At 41.0% G+C, this 17863-nt stretch overlaps 1 pseudogene; it reads right to left on the bottom strand.

The window, feature by feature from the left end:
* Nucleotides 1-9018: 9018 nt before the first annotated feature.
* Nucleotides 9019-9761, bottom strand: LOC126954956 (60S ribosomal protein L7-like 1; annotated as a pseudogene).
* Between the last annotated feature and the right edge of the window lie 8102 nt (nt 9762-17863).

Below are 17863 nucleotides of genomic sequence, written 5' to 3'. Positions count from 1 at the left end.
AGAAATGCAAATCAAAACCACAATGAGATACCATCTCACATCAGTCAGAATTACTACTACTAAAAAGTTAAAAAAAAAAAAAAAAAAAAAAAAACAAGAAAACAAACAAACAAAAAAAACAGATGCTGGTGAGGTTGCAGAGAAAAGGGAATGCTTATGCACTGCTGGTGGGAATGTAAATTAGTTCCACCATTGTGGAAAACAATGTGGCGATTACTCAAAGAGCTAAAGACAGAAGTACCATTTGACCCAACAATTCCATTACTGGATATATACTCAAATGAGTATGAATCATTCCATTGTAAAGATACATGCATCCACATGTTCACTGCAGCACTTTTCACAATAGCAAAGACATGGAATCAACCTAAATGCCCATCAATGGTAGACTGGATAAAGAAAATCTCTAGTATATATACACCATGGAATACTATGCAGCCATAAAAAACACTGAGATCATGTCCTTTGCAGAAGCATGAATGGAGCTGGAGGCCATTATCCTTAGCAAACTAACGCAGGAACAAAACAAAATACCATGTTTTTACTTATAAAACTATTAGTTGTTTGCCAATGTTTTACAACACTTCTCATAACAGCTTTAAAGCCACAAATTCTTGGCTAAGTCTTGCTAAATTCTATGAATATCAAAGTCCTAGGTATTACAGTTTTGAATTAGTCAGAATTCTTTGGGTTACAAGTTACAGATAACTAACTTGCATCAGTTTAAGGTCAGCAGAGGCATATTGGAGAGATTTTAGGACAAGCCACTATCTGTGGGAAGAGCTGACATGTGATGCTGCTTTGAGGCTTAGGGTCTTGATCACCAATAACCTTCAAGACCTGCTCTTTATCACACCTGGTTTCTTTCTTGTGGCAGATTGATTTGTCAACATGGAGGTAAAAATGGTGACCAACGGTTCCTGAGCCTCACTCTCCTTGATTATACTACTACACAATGACTTGATTATATAGGTTGGTGAAAAACTAATTGCCGTTTTGCCACTAAAAGTAATGGCAGATTAGAAGTAATGGCAAATTTGAAGCAATGGCAATGCCATTAATGGCATTTAATGCCATTAAAAGTAATGACAAAAACCGCATTACTTTTGCACCAACCTAATACTACTACTAGATTATATCCATTTCACTTTACCTCTGCTATTTTAAAACTCAACACTGATAGTGACACTAATAGTGTTGAGTTTTAAAATAGCAGAAAAGGTTTATAATTAAGTCACGTTTAGTCTTGTGCCCACTGCCTGCCTATGAGAAAAGGCAGCATCCATCCAAGCCCTGTGTTTGGAGTGGGCAAGGACATTCTCCAGAAGGAACAGGGGAGACATTCTGAAGATGGAAGGGAGACTTCCACTTTCCCAGTCTAGAGGGACCCATGTGCTAACCTGCTCCCCGTCTCCCCTCCAATAGTTTTGGGTTTCTATGTCACACATACCTATTAATCCAGTTCAGGGAGAGCACATGCTGACTGAGTAGTTGTGGCTGTCTCGTGGGCTGATAGGAGACTGGTTCTGAGATCTCAGAGAATAGAGTGCTGTCATAGTTATGTCTCCCGTAAATGTGAGAAGGGAGGAGCAGCACTTGTGTTGGGTAATTTCCATTCCTGTTCAAGCTCTTCTGTGTTTTAAATATAATCAAAAGGTTAAAAAAGGTGCTTCATTTTTTTCCCCCAGTAGAACTGTTGAGAACGAGGATGTGCTCTTCACTATGTCAGCGTTAATCTCAAACAGTAAGAGATGAGTGAAAGGTGGCTGGGAGGTGGCTGTTTGTTTGTTTGTTTGTTTGTTTTGAGTATGCTATTATGGGTACTTGCTAAAACTGATACTGCTTAATATTCCAAACTCTGTGATTCTTCCCTTATGTTGCTTACCAAAGTTTTATTCAGCATCCACTCTATGACAGACACTGTGCTGGGCTGTAGGAATATAAAAGAAAAAAAAAATTGCTCCTGTCCTCCAGGAGCTCTTTATTAGTGGTGAGACCCAAGTAGATGAAGGGGTTTCAAGAGGTCAAGTAGAGTGACTTACTTCTAGAGGTATGCGGGGTGATTTAGAAGCACAGTGGCTGGGTGGCTAAATGAGACAGGTAGGAAAAGAGGGCTTCTTTGAAGGGTAGCACTTGAGCAGTTTGGAAAGACAAGACAAAGATGCTGAAGAATTGAGGAAGAGAATGGAAGGGATTCCAGCGGAATTCTAGAGGGAACGGAACTGAAATGTCATGGAGGTAGTAAATAGCACGACATACGTAGGGAGTAAATAGTTGTTCAGTGAGGTTGGAGCAAGGATGTGAATAAGGGTGTGACAGGGATAAGATTAGAGTGACAGGCAAAAGCAAGGCCAAAAAGGCCTCAAATGCTAAGCCAAGGAGACTGGCCTTTATCCTGAAAATTGTAGAGCCATAAAGGATTTTCAACAAGAGAGTAGTGACAAGTTCAGATTTGTAATTTAGAAATGTCTCTGGAACTCTAGAGGATTTGAATGGATTGAATGAGTTGAAATTGTGGGCAGAGGGACCCCATCATAGACTCTTGCTGAAACATGGTCAGCAAGAAAAAGGAAAAGGAGCCTGGAAAAGGAAAGTACAGAGCAGATGCAATTAGTACCAGAAAGGTGGAATCCTCAGGACAAAATAACTAGCTAGATGGGGGTGGGCACGAGAGAAAGGAACAGTCTAGGTTGGTTATCAGGCTTGTTAACCAGAAATAAAATCCTTAGCCTTCCCACCAACTGAAATGACCCCCTCTTGGTCAAGGGGACCCCAGGAAAATCTGAAAAACTGCATTCCGTCCATGATGAAAAGGGAAGTCATACCTTCTTCCTTTTGGGGTTTAGGCACAATTGACCAGCATTAACGTGGAAATAGTGATCATAAGACTGACAAAACAGACTCTTTGTGTCAATAAGATATCAAATTCCAACCTGACTCTGGTATAGCATCACAAGACGGATAGCACACCCTGAAGGCAATGAAAATATTTTACCCCTGAATGTATTTCTTTGACATATTTTGAAATGGCCTGCAAAGCCATGTCTTGTGGAGGAAACCTGCATCTGTAAAGAATCTTCATTAATGCAGCCAGAACTTCCCTTTCTAGGTCTTTCCTGGATCTAGGAGAGATGAAATGAGAGTCTGACACCTTAAAAGTCTGAAGAGAGACATTTACCATCTATTCTCTCTGAAGGCTGCTATCTGGAGTCTTCATGTACGTTATTATTTTGTTAGAACCTTGGTCTCCACAACCCCCCCTTATCTTAACTCAAACATTTCTTTCACAGACTTCAAATCTTTAGACTAAGTCTAATTCTTTCAACCAATTGCCAATGAGAAAACCTTTGAATCCACCTATCACCTGTACGCCCCCTCACCCAACCCCTCACCTCTCCTCCCACCTCCCAACTTCAACATATCTTGCTTCTTTAGGCTGAACCCATGTATACCTTCCATGTACTGATTTATGAATTTACTTATAATTCTTGTCTTCCTAAAATGCATAAAGCAAAACAGTACCCTGACTGCCTTGGTTACACCTTTTCAGAATAGCTTGAGGCTGTACCCTGGGGCATGGTCACTCATATTGGCTCAAAGTAAACCTCTTTAAATATTTTACAGATTTGGTTATTCTGTTAACATGCGTCTGGCCTGGATACCGGGGAGAAGGCTGATGTCTGTTTCCAAGACAGAGAACCCAGCAGGAAGTGCTTGATTGATGGCCAAATGTAAGGAAGGCTTGACTTTTAGAGGGATTTTTAATTTATCTAACCTAATGGCATTAAAGCTTACAAAAGTTAATGATAATCCCATATTATAGATGCAACAGCATCATTTTAATCATCTAAATTTGCATATTGTCATTTTTAACATATTTAAATTTTTTCGATTCTAAGCATATATTAAATAATTCCAGTAACTGCAATTACTGGAAAGATCCCTTTGTTTCTATTTTCCCAGATGACAGGTTATAGAAGGTCATTTTGTAGGCCTGATAATCATTAACTAATACAACTCAACTGAAGTTTCTAATTCTGTGTTAACAGGAATTGAATATTCAAAGGCAATGTCATTGATTAACTGCAAGAGATAACTTCTTTTCAGATGATGCAATAACTGATGTTATTTTCAGATGAAAAAGAAAGGGATTGACATGCTAAGTATTTTCCTTGTGTTGCTTTCAGTAGGGCCATCTAAAAAGAATAAAAATGTCAGGTTTTCAGTGCAGCATCGGAACCAAGGTGAAAAAGTTCCCTTTTCTAATAACAAAACTGTTACCCCCATCAATACTCAAAAGAAGTCCAACTAGATGAATAAAAGAGCCCATCATCTCCTAAACTGGAAGCAGACATTCCAGCATCTTCCAGGGTCTTCACTCTCTTATTCTCTGCCTGATACGCTGACCTTCAAAAGATAAAAGTGTGTTGTGTTGCATGTTGGTTGAAACCATCCACACTCCTGTGAAGGTCTAGATGTAGGGTAAGCAGAGTCAACAGTGAAGTGTCTGTGTGCTCTACCCATGGGGGTTATTCTTTTGGCTGAGACTGCTGGTTGCCTTCCCAGTCTCTCCTCCCTCTCTACCTTAGCAACAGATTGTATTTGGGACAGCCATATACCAGGCTAATGATAGCCATATACCAAGCTGCATTTCTAAACTTTCCTGGCATTTATAGGCGGACAATCAATAAGATGTATGAGGAATGTCATTGGATGGGGCTTCCTGGAAATCTCCTTAAAAGGGCCTGATTCAGCTGGGATGAGTTCCTTTTTACCACTAATAATAAACAGCCCTAATTTATAGACCACCGTAGTCAGGTCACATTGCAAACAGACAGAAGCAATTCCTCACTGGTAAAAATTACCTTAAGCATTGAAAAGTTGTGCTTCAATACTTCTCTGAACCATAAAACAAATTCTCTCAGCATCTTTATGTGATACAAGAGGGTAAACACTGCTATTTACATCTGAAGGACCAGTTACAAAAAGTCCTCAGGCCTGGACGTTTTTAAATTCAGTAGGTAAGGGAAAGAAAACCCTGCTACGGCTGCATCTGGGCCCTGAGTGAAAAGATCTTTGTTCTTTTCACTGGATCCTTCAGTAACTGAAATAAAGTAATTAGAAAGTCTTTTTAGAAAGTCAGTTTATCTAACAGATTAGTGGTTTATAATGTCATAACATAGCAGTCTATATGTTGTTTTGAAGTATCTGTGAGAGGAAGAAGAATGGAGATGTGGTTAAGAGTGGAATCCCAGCTCAATCACTTTCCGACTCTAGGACCCTGAACCAGGTGCTTTAAAAGAAAAAACTTCATCTAAAGTGAGAATGAGAGTAGCAACCAACTCAGAGAGTTGTATGAAGATTAAATGAGGTAATAGATGTTTGGTTCTTCACACCTGTCTTGGAAACTAATAAATAAGCCGTTCATGTTAGCCATTATTATTTTATGGCCCACAGAAGCCAACGTTTTAGCTATAATTAGGTTCAGAGATAAGTAATAGAAAGAGCTCAAGTAGCAGTAGCTTAGCTAAAGTAAAAATAATTGTCTGTCGTGTAAAAGTCCAGATTTCTGTTATCGGTGTCTGAAATGGTGGCTCTTCTCCATGAGGTTCTTCCTCCAACTTAAATATTATCTCTGCTATTTACCTTTTCCTAGACAAACCTGGATTTTTTTTTTTTTTTTTTTTTTTGGAGATGGAGTCTCACTCTTGTTGCCCAGGCTGGAGTGCAGTGGCACGATCTTGGCTCACTGCAACCTCCGCCTCCCGGGTTCAAGTGGTTCTCCAGCCTCAGTCTCCTGAGTAGCTGGGATTACAGGCGCCAACCACCATGCCTGGCTAATTTTTGAATTTTTAGTAGAGATGGAGTTTCACCATCTTGACCAGGCTGGTCTCGAACTCCTGACCTTGTGATCCACCTGCCTCGGCCTCCCAAAGTGCTGGGATTACATGTGTGAGTCACCGCGCCTGGCCACCTTGATTTCTTTAGAGTATATGTTTAGTTATTTTCTTTCTTTTGTTGTACATGCATATTCTGCTTATGTAACTACTAACTTTAAAAATTGTGAATTCAAAGAACAATGTCCAAGTACAAAAGCAATTAAGATGTTGTCATTAGAGGTGGGCAGAGATTAGAAATCTACTATAGCATCACTGGAATCCAGGTAAGAGGTGAAGGTTCTGGAGTTTGAAGCCTGAGGGACTCTAGTCTGTGAAAAAAAGAGTTGCTAGAGAGAAAAGCAGAAAGTTAGTTACTGTTTGAAGACATCATTGTTAGAGTGTGAGAAGAAGGAAAGAGATGAGCAAAACAAAACAAAACAAAAACTAAAGCGTGAATATTCTTAATCCAATGGTTTTTTTTTTTTTGAGATGGAGTCTCTGTCGCCCAGGCTGGAGTGCAGTGGTGCGATCTCGGCTCACTGCAAGCTCCGCCTCCCAGGATCACGCCATTCTCCTGCCTCAGCCTCCCGAGTAGCTGGGACTACAGGCGGCCGCCACCACACCCGGCTAAGTTTTTGTATTTTTATTAGGGACGGGGTTTCACTGTGTTAGCTGGGATGGTCTCAATCTCCTGACCTCGTGAGCCGCCCGCCTCGGCCTCCCAATCCAATGGTTTTTTCAGACACACATGCAAACTGTATAGGAGCACACACAGATGCAATAAACCCATATATAGAGGGCAGCAAGACTGAGTATAAGATTCGGCATAAGGAGAGATTGTGTATGAAGTGGTGTGGAGAGATTGGACGAAGAGGACTGTATCTTCATTTGTAGCATGTTGTGGACAAGGCCCTAGATTTTGGTTTGAGTGGTGGTTTCACTGCCACCAAGTTACCACATAGTACTTAACGATAGCTCTTATACAAAGATGAACACCAGAAAAGAAAGAAACTCTAACAGGCCAATTATTACAGAAGAAATCGCTTCCCAAACAGAAAATGTGAAGGGGGAAAAGAACACAGTTACAATATGAACAAAAAAGATGAACTCAGAAATAAATTTAATGAGAAATGTACACTCTTAGGGTTTTGGAGATTGGAGGTTTACACATCAGCTTTAGAAGTAATGCCATTTTTTCTGGGCTCTGCATCCTCATCTAGAAATAAGAGAATCAAGTTACACAATTTTAGAATCTCTTTCAGCTTTAATAGACTATGTCCATACACACTTCCTTGTTGAAATTTTCAATGAACTTGATGTAGCATAAGTAGTTCCATGACCTTTCACTGCCTCTAGTAAATATCTTGACTAATCATCTAGAACATAAAAACAAAAACATTGCTTTTAAAACCTGAACAGGAAGAATTGTTTAAAGTAGTTATCTTTTTATTTCTCCAATTTGTTTGGGGGAAATAAAGATCTGAGTGTCTGGGATGTGAGATGTCTCTTGATGGTTAGTAGGATTTGCAGTGCTATATCCCTTCTGGCTTTATTTTTATGAATGTATTTCTGAAATTATAGTGAAAGGCAAATAATGGAATGTGGTTGTTTTGTAATAGAGGGAATAATACATTTAGGTCAAAAGAACTATGTCTGACTCCAGCTTTGCTGGTTAGTAGTGGTTAGTACCATTTGACCTTACATAAATCAGTTCACTACTAAATAGAAGAGTCCTAATCTACACGATGAGATAATAACATAACCTCTGCAGGGTTGCTGTGAACATGGAAAGGAGTTGTGTAATATCATTTTATAAAATGTAAAATGTTATGTATACTTCATAAATTATTTCACTAGCAGATTGTGAAAACCCTATTTTGAAATTTTCCTATGTATGCATGTCTTACTTGATCTGAAAGGAAGTATCCTATTGTTTGTGCAGTCAGTATTGGCTTGGTGTTTTGCCCCCAAATTGAGTGCTTTTTCAACATGCTGGAAGACATTTTTAGAGGTAGTGTTTTCCCCCTCTGTTGACTAGATGATTTTATGTATTCAAATGCCTCTTCTGAATTGCACTCCAAGAGTTTTGATAAAGAATGCTGCTTGGGCAAAGTTATACAAAATGGAAAGCCTACGTTTCTGACAAAGCAACCACATCTGTCTAGATTTTGCAAACAGTGGGGTCAGGATGGCTGGGATTATGGGTTCCTTCAACATTGCTAGAGTTTTCAGACTCAAATGCTTCCAGGGGCAGGGCCATGCGGGTAATGAATGACAACCCCTAGAATGATAATCTTTTTCCTCCTCCTCCTCCTTTTTCTTCTTCTTCTTCTTCTTCCCCTTCTTTTTCTTCTTCGCAGAGACAAGTGAACATTTATTTTTGTGCCTTTCTCCCTATGTGTATTTCAAGTCTTTTTCAAAACAAGGCCCTAGGAATCTCCAGATTCAGTTATGTCCCTGGGCTTGGTTGACTGCTGCAGGAGTCTTAGGGAGACTTGCACGAACGCTAGAGTTACTCATTTACCAACATTAAACCATGGGGTAGAAGATGCAACAAAGCAGGATGCCTTCTTCCATGGAATGTGCTGATTTCAGATGAGGCGGCAGCCAATGTAGAAAACACTGGAATTTTTCCTTGGAACTGGACTGTGAAGAGAGGTGCCTGCCACGAACATAAGCTACTGTCTTTTTTTTTTTTTTTCCCAACAGAGTTTCACTCTTGGTGCCTGGGCTGGAGTGCAGTGGCGCGATCTCGGCTCACTGCAACCTCTGCCTCCTGGGTTCAAGCAATTCTCCTGCCTCAGCCTCCCGAGTAGCTAGGATTACAGGCATGCTCCACCACACCCAGCTAATTTTTGTATTTTTAGTAGAGGCAGGGTTTCTCCATGTTGGTCAGGCTAGTCTCGAACTCCCAACCTCTGGTGATCCACCAGCCTCAGCCTCCCAAAGTGCTGGGATTTCAGATGTGTGCCATCACAGCTGGCCAGCTACTGTCTTTCCTTTGACCCTTCCTTTCTAGTTTTTGAAGATAAAGCAGGAAATAATCTCTGAAGATACTCAGTAAAAATTTCCCCCCAAAACACAAAAACACATGCTTCCCCTTCATTGATAAAAATTTACTGCAGTTTGGCACCTGGGTCTAGTTCAGCTGGTGGATGAGCTGATTGATGCATTCACCCTGATAGCCAGGTGTGCCCATCTCCTTGAGGAAGCCCACTCTATTTTGGGTAGCATGATGGACCACTGAGAGGTGGAAAGGGAGCAAGAACCATGAGATCTCCTGGAAATGCTTCCCTGGGAAGGCAATTTCATCAATGAGGTTTTCCAAGCAAATGATGCCAAACTTCCCCAGGTGCTCCTCAATCACTGTGTTGTGTGTCAGAGGGATGGTCTTATTCTTGACCTCAGATTGTCCATGTTTCAAAATGAGTTCCCGGACACACTTCAGATTTGGAAATCCCCAGGTCACGTAACGTTCCACTATATGCAGCATTTTTAGGTTCTAGGGGGTGACTTTTACAAAGACACCACTAAAAATTTTCTTTAGGCGAAGTCTTGCAATGGTTCTCTGCACCAGTAAACTCATGCTATTGATCTTTTCTATGTGTCCAGCAAAGGCCAAGGAATGTTTATCTGGTAATTCCAAGGTGTGAGGTTTCACTTCTAGTCATCTGAGACACACCTCGTCACGTTTCTGCTGCCAGGAATCATGTAGGAATGATTCCAGTCGTTTAAATCTGAGTCTTTTTCCTTTCCTCTGCTCCTTCTTTGCCGAACTGCCTGCTTCACCTGGGTGGCTCTGAGGGCTTGATAAGCCTTCCTCTTTTTCAGGAGATTTTCTGGAACCAAAGGAGTTTTTCTTTGCTCTTGCTCCGCCATCTTTCTAGTGTTGCTCTTTTACTTTCTTCTTAATCAAACAGCAACAAAACCAGCATAAGCTTATTGATAAATGTCAAGTGACACTTTCATCCTACTGGGGAGAAGAGAGAATGTTGGGGATATTGTAAAATGAACTCCAAATACCCATCTAAAGGGGGTGTCTACTACTCAGTGACAACCAATTATTGCCGATCTGACTTTTCAGGAAGGACTCCATATCTTTTTATGTTTAAAATGCTCATAGATAATTCAAATTTCAACAATCACTGTGCTGATCAATGCTGTTTATGGGGGAAAATGTTCTGTGGTGGCTTCCAGTGGCCAGGTGATGACCACTAAGTGAGACTTATATTATTGGAGGAAAACATATTTTTGCAATTAATAAGAGTGTCTTGAGCATCCCTTTCTATCCAGAATTCTCTCTCGCATTTTAGCTCCCATAACACTGAATCTATAATTATTTACTAAGTGCATTGTTTCTTCTAGTTTTCTCCTGACTAGAAGGTAGATTGGAGAAGGCAAGGAATTAGATTTCTGAGGTCCCCAGGACAGTGTTTCTTAAACTTGAGTTCAGCAGAAGAGTCTCTTAAGGTCTTAGTAGCAGAGATTCTGGTTCATTGAATCAAGGTGAATCGCACATATACACTTTTTAAAAAAAATACAGTTTCAAGATGATTTGGTTGCAGAATAAATCTCACATGACACTTTGAAAAACGTTGCCTTAAAGCAGTAGTTGGGCTTTTCCATTTTTCCCCTTTGGCCAGGACCTATGGACTGTTCAGTTTGCGCACATTTCCTTCCTTCCTTCCTTCCTTCCTTCCTTCCTTCCTTCCTTCCTTCCTTCCTTCCTTTCTTTCCTTCTTTCTTTCCTTCCTTCCTTCCTTCCTTCCTTCCTTCCTTCCTTCCTTCCTTCCTTCCTTCCTTCCTTCCTTCTTTCCTGCTTTCCTTCCTTCCTTCCTGCTTTCCTTCCCTTCCTTTCTTTCCTTCTTTCCTTCTTTCCTTCTTTCCTTCTTTCCTTCTTTCCTTCTTTCCTTCTTTCCTTCTTTCCTTCTTTCCTTCTTTCCTTCTTTCCTTCTTTCTTTCTTTCTTTCTTTCTTTCTTTCTTTCTTTCTTTCTTTCTTTCTTTCTTTCTTTCTTTCTTTCTTTCTTTCTTTCTTTCTTTCTTTCTTTCTTTCTTTCTTTCTTTCTTGTCTCGCTCTGTTGCCTGGCTGCAGTGCAGTGCTGCAATCTTGGTTCACTGCAACCTTTGCCTCCTGGGTTTGAGCAATTCCTCCTGCTTCAGCCTCCCAAGTAGCCAAGACTACAGGCGCGTGCCACCATGCCCAGCTACTATTTTTGTATTTTTAGTGGAGACGGGGTTTCACCATGTTGGCCAGGAAGTTCTTGCTCTTTTGACCTCATGATCTGCCCACCTTGGCCTTCCAAAGTGCTGGGATTACATGTGTGAGCCACCGCACCTGGCTGGAACTGCCCCACTGCCAACATTTTCATAAATAAATGTGCTCACTCAGTCCAGGTGGATCACAGGTAAAGAAGGCCAGTTTTGTATCATGCTCTTCTCCTCCTGCTTGATGGAGCGGGAGCAGAGGTGGGGCAGGGCACAAGCAGGCTTCATGACCCACTGCTCTGTGTTATCTAGCACAGAGCTGGGTCCGTTTATAGGATACTTTTTACTGTTCTTTGTTTTAAAAATTTATTGTTACACCAATGCATGACTTTAAAATTCTCACTTTTAGGAGAGTGATCAAAAGAAGCCAACTTGCTTTCTTACTTTCCTGGTCAATAGCAAGAATTCACGTATGATTTGAAGCTCCTACAGCATATTAACCCAAACAAAGCATTGGTAAGCCAGAGACAGTGCAACCTTCCAGGTACAATTCTAATTGTTCCAGGAAAAGGCCAGTTCTGTGAGATATGAGTGCTCAAAAAAATTATTATTATTATTATTAATTTTTTTTTTTTGAGACGGAGTCTGGCAAAAATTATTTTTTTGGTAAACCGGTATTGTCTATTCCTTATTTCAGATGGAAAAGTAACATTTATGTAAAGCAGCATTGTAAACAGAGATGTCCTTCCTTCCTTCCTTCCTTCCTTCCTTCCTTCCTGCCTGCCTGCCTGCCTGCCTGCCTGCCTGCCTGCCTTCTTTCCTTCCTTTCTTCTTTCAACAGGGTCTCACTCTATCACTCAGGATGGAGTGCAGTGGTGTGATCATAGCTCACTGCAGCCTGGAACTCCAGGGCTCATGCAATCCTCCTGCCTCAGCCTCCCAAGGAGCTGGGACTACAGGTATGCACCACCATGTTTGGCTAATTTTAAAAATTTTTTATAGACACAGGGTCTCACTCTGTTGTCCAGGCTGGTTTCAAACTCCCGACCTCAAGCAATCCTCCTGCCTCATCTCCCAAAGCCACCATGCCAAGCCCTTTTCTTAAATATTCATATAGGAAACTTTGTTACCTTTATTGCCAACAAAGAAGAAGTATTGTTAGGATTAATATACCCATGAAAATCTAATTCTGACCTCTGCCAAGCACAGTAATAAGGGGGAAATGTATTTTGACTATTAAGTATAACTTTCTTACAAAATCTCTGATTTTAAATGATTGCCTGACACTCCGTCTTGGCATCGTTAGCCAAATGACCAATTTTTCATAGTTTGTTTTGTTTTTTGAGACCAAGTCTTCCTCTGCCGCCAGGCTGGAGTGCAGTGGCGCGATTTTGGCTCACTGCAACCTCTGACTCCTTGGTTCAAGTGATTCTCCTGCCTCAGCCTCCCAAGCAGCTGGGATTACAGGCACGTGCTACCGTGCCCAGCTAACTTTTGTATTTTTAGTAGAGACGGGGTTTCCCCATGTTGGCCAGGCTGGTCTCGAACTCCTGACATCATGATCCACCTGCCTTGGCCTCCCAAAGTGCTGGGATTACAGACATAAGCCACCACGCCCAGCCTAATTTTTCATTGTTAATGAACCACTTTGACATGGAAATTCACAGATTTTCTTTGCAGGTAAGCTAGCAGGCTTTCACATAAATGCCCATTTAATTCCATTGACAACCTGGAAGGAGGGTTTTGTTTCTCATTCTACAGGTGAAGATGCTAAGGCTCAGTGAGGCTAATCTAGTTTCTCAGAATCACAAACCAAGTCAGTCCAAGAGCAGACATCAGCCATGCCTTTATTGTATACTACTCTGCAGAGGGCATATCAATTGAGATTCTTTTTGTTGCAGTTAACAAGAACCAGCGGGAGTTTTGTAGTAACTCTCAGAGTGGATGGGAGGTTAGACAACCAAAGAACCAAGACAAGTCTTAGAATAGCTACCAGATATCTAGCTAGCAGGATCCACTCTGGGCTTCTCTTTAGAATGAAAAGCTCAAAAGTTGTCTTCCTTATCTTAATTCAGCTTGCTGGCAATTCAAAGTACCAGGAGAGAAGTTCCTATTGTGCCAAATGAAATCACACACTCTTTGCTGGGAAAAGGCAAAGGTCCCGATCACATTTAGTGCCACCAAGACTGCTTATCCCTGGGAGAAATAATTCACCTATGTGAAATAAAGGTGCTCTTAGGAAGGGAAAATGGGTGCTGAGATATATCCTTCCTTCCAAAAAGTCGACGAAAGTCCATATGCACTGAGTGAGGGAGTTAGTTACATACACGAAAAGGAAAAGTCCACGTGCAGTTGTCCTTCAGGACATCTACTAAGAATATTCCCTAATTTCTCTGAATAATCCATTACGGAGCTTTCGTACCTGGATTTGCTCAGATCCTTCATGAATATCTTCTTATATCATGGATCCACAACCACCAACTCCGATAAAATTTTTGCTGGTAGTTTTTACATAACTACTTTAGGCAAAAAATAGTACAATTGACCCTTGAACAGCGTGAGGATTAGGGATGCCAACCTCTGTGCAGTTGAAAATCTGAGTCTAAGTTTTGACTTCCCCAAAACCTAACTATTGGTACCCTGCTGTTGACTGGAAACCTTATTGATAACATACATAGCCAATTAATACATATTTTATATGGTGTATGTATTAAATACTGTATTCTTATAATAAAGTAAGTTGGAGAAAAGAAAATATTATTAAGAAAATCATAAGGAAGAGAAAATACATTTTCTATTCAGTAAGTGGAAGCGGATCATCACAAAGGTCTTCATCCTCATCGTGTTCGTGTTGAGCAGGCTGAGGAGGAGGAAGAGGAGAGGTTGCTCTTGCTGTCTCAGGGGTGGCAGAGGCACCACATACAAGTAAACATGCACAGTTCAAACCCATGTTGTTTGAAGGTCAACTCTACTTTGATTTGATCTAAATGACCACCTCTGAGATTCCAAAAATATCTATATTCAGAACGTGATGCACAAACACTTTTACTCACAGACTTCATGATTTACAAGACATGATATGCCCTCTCCTGTTCTTGGAAGTTTTGTCACATTTCTGACTCTTTGCATGTATCACTCAACTGCAACAGGGTGAAGCAGTCTAGTCACAGCCCAAGCCAGGTAAGTCCCAACCACTCAGGTGGCAACAGACAGAGCTTGATGTCCAAAGAGTGTGACAAATGATCTTAGACTTCCAAACGAAATTTGTAGAGTGTCCGGATGGAAAAATCTAAGAATGAGAAATACCCTTCATTTCTAGTCAGGTTGGGAGTCAATATCAGAAAAGTTTGTCAGTGGTAGTAGGGTTCACACTACCACTAGCTGGAGTTTGGAGGCAAAACTCCAAGTCACTCATTCGTGCTCTAAATGCCTCATCAGTCTATAGAAAAGGCTGTCCCAGATAGGTACCTTTTGTCAGTGGAACTTCTCCAGTCCAGCTCATACTTGGTTCACCAGTTACTTTAATTGTGGCTTTCCTAATTCATTGATCTCCTGCATTTGGACTTTGTACTGTGACGGGAAAATTAATCTTGGGACCCCAAAATCACTAAGCCAAGGGAAAAGTCAAACTGGGAACTACATCAGGCAAACTTGTCTCCTATTTTAATTCCTAAATAAGATAGCTAAGAATACGAGTTACCTCCCTCACAATTTGCCCATGAGGAAATTCATTGTAGGCCTCAAGATCTTTACCCTAAAACAGTTCTGTTGAATTTCACAGCTTATCTTCACAGGTACAAAAGTCATCCCTCTGCTCATCTGAGGCAAATGCATATCTGACTGCTTCTTCTACCCTGTATATGTAAAAATGCAGATTCACTGAGCCAGTGTATTCAGTGAATACACTGTGTATTGTGTATTCAGTGAAAGGCTGATCAAGGACTCAAAAGCATACAGCCTTTTGTCTCTTACCCACCTATGACCTGGAAGGCCCCCACCACTATCCACTTAGAATTATCCTGCCTTACCTGACTGAACCAATGTACATCTTACACATATTGATTGATGTCTCACATCTCCCTAAAATGTATAAAAGCAAACTGTATCCCAACCATCTTGGGTACATGTCATCAGGACCTCCTGAGGCTGTGGCATGGGTGTGTCCTTAACCTTGGTTAAATAAACTTTCTAAATTTACTGAGACCTGTCTCAGATATTTTGGGTTCACAGTACCTTAGCCCCCTTTGCCAGAGCTGGCTTGCTTTGTAACACGCTCCTGGCTTTTGACCTTGGTTGCATGTCTGCTCTCCATCCTCTGTGTCCAGTTCACTGTGGCACTAGATAGGGCACTAAGGGCACTTTCTTCTGGACCCTGGTTGGACTCTTCTTCAACTAGGGGAAAATTGGACAAGGAGGAGCTAGGCCATCTGTAGCGATGCTTTATCCCTCCTGTTGACCCTCAGGGTTAGTCCTGGGACAAGCTGTGAGGACGGGAGGAAAACAGAGGCTGGAAATTGGCCAAAACTTAACATTTGCCTGGGAATATCCCCACCTGGGTCAGCCTTTCAGCCTAGTTGATATTCTATTTGCTCTTCTTGACTTTACGAGCTCCCGAGGAGAGGTGACGGTAAGTTTACGAGCTCCTGAGGAGAGGTAATTGTAAGTCTACATAGGAATCAAGATGCAGCTAAATCACATGGGTGACCTGGCTAAAAGTTTTGCTCTGAGTTTTCCTCACATATCTACTAGGCTTATTTAGCCTTAGTAATACAGGGGGATATTTGGGGAGGGAGAATAAATTAGATATAGTACTTCTTAATTCCTATTTTAAGAGTCTCTATTCTTAAAAGATTATCTTGTTTAAACATTCAGATTATACTCCTCTAAAGATATCTTTTAGTCTCTTTTTGGCCTTTCAAAAACTTCTGACAGTAATTTCTACGCACTTGGAAATTAACTCTCACAGGGGGTTGCAAAATGGTGCCCCAGGCTTCTACTGGACCATCAGGCATGATTTGTTTTGCCATTTACTATGTTTGTATTTCAACAATTACATTTAAAAAATATTTCTAAGTGGTTCTTCGTAATTGCTTGTTCATGCGTCATGTTCCTGACATTCTTCCTTATTTTTATAAAGACATTTATTATGTTTATTTTTAATTCCCATTCTGTCTGTTCTACTGGTTCTGCTTTCTGTTTAGTAGGGTGTTCTGTTTATCGTCTGTCTGTTGCAGGCTGTTGTTCCTCAGATGTCACATAATTCCCAACCCCCCCACCCCCCTCACCACCCCGCTGTAACTTTATCTTTATTGCTTTGGGACAACAATAGTCCTATGGCAGTACTTAGCTGTGGATTTTGTTTTTCCCCTTGAATGTAAAACATTTAGAATAGTGACTGGTGAAGAAAGCACTCAATACTTGCTAGCTAGGGTGTATTTTCTATGGCTACATAACAAATTACCCCAGACAGCGGCTTAACACTACACCTGTTTATTATGTCATAGTTCTGTAGGTTAGAAATCTGCCTGGGTTCATCCAGGGCCTCTAGCTCAGGGAATCCATGTCAGGCTGGCCTCCTACATCTGGAGGCTCTGGGAAAGAATCCACTTCCAGGCTCATTCAGGTTGTTGGCAGAATCGCTTCTTGCAGTTGTTAGATGAATTTAGTCTTTTCTTGTCTTTAGTTGGATCACTGTTACCTTATAGAAGCTTCCCTCTGTTACTTGCCATGGGGCCCCCCGTTTCAGAGCCCCTGTGCCACCTCATCAACTCCTTCTCATGGTTGGAATAGTTCTGACTTGCTCTTTGGCTACTCTTTTAAATGAGTTTAAATGGCACATGTGATTAGATTGTGCCCACCTGAGAAAACCTCCCTTTTGCTTAATTCAAAGTCAACTGTGTAGTGCAATAATTTGCTAGTGTGCCATCACAAAATACCAGAAACTGGGTGGTTTAAACAACAGAAATGTGTTGTCTCAACAGTTCTGGAGGCTGAAAGTCTGAAATGGAGGCGTTTGGCAGGTTGGAACGTTCTGAGGACTGTGAAGGAGAATCCGTTCCATGCCTCTCTCCTACGTTCTCCCAGCCTTATGCATTCCTCGGCTTGTAGACGGCCTTCTCCCTGTGTCTTTACATTGTCTTCCCCTTACTACTATCTGTCTGTATACACATTTCTCCCCCTTTTAAAAGTCAGGACATAAGTCATAATGGATTAGGGCCCACCCTAATGACCTACCTCATTTTAACTTGAACATCTGTAAAGACCCTTCCTTCCTTCCTTCCTTCCTTCTTTTTCTTTCTTTCTTTCTCTATTTCTTTCTTTTTCTTTCTTTCTTTTTTCTTTCTTTCTTTTTTTCTTTCTTTCTTTCTTTCTTTCTTTCTTTCTTTTTCTTTCTTTCTTTCTTTTTCTTTCTTTCTTTCTTTCTGTCTCCTTCCTTCCTTTCTTTCTTCCTTTCTTTCTTTTCTTATTTTCTTTCTTTCTTTCCTTCTTTCCCTTCCTTCCTTCCTTCCTTCCTTTTCTTTCTTTCTTTCTTTCTTTCTTTCTTTCTTTCTTTCTTTCTTTCTTTCTTTCTTTCTTTCTTTCTTTCTTTCTTTCTTTCTTTCTCTCTTTCCTTCTTTCTTTTTCACAGAGTCTCACTCTGTCACCCAAGCTGGGGCACAATGGTGTCATCACGGCTCACTGCAGAGGTTCCAGGGTTCTAGCAATTCTCCTGCCTCAGCCTCCTGAGTAGCAGGAATTACAGGTGCCTGCCCCCACACCCAGCTAATTTTGTAATTTT

The sequence above is a fragment of the Macaca thibetana genome, chromosome 5 (assembly GCF_024542745.1).
Source record: "Macaca thibetana thibetana isolate TM-01 chromosome 5, ASM2454274v1, whole genome shotgun sequence".
Lineage (NCBI taxonomy): Eukaryota > Metazoa > Chordata > Mammalia > Primates > Cercopithecidae > Macaca > Macaca thibetana.
The sequence above is the reverse complement of the archived record's forward strand: the minus strand, read 5'-3'. Positions and strand labels throughout refer to the sequence as shown.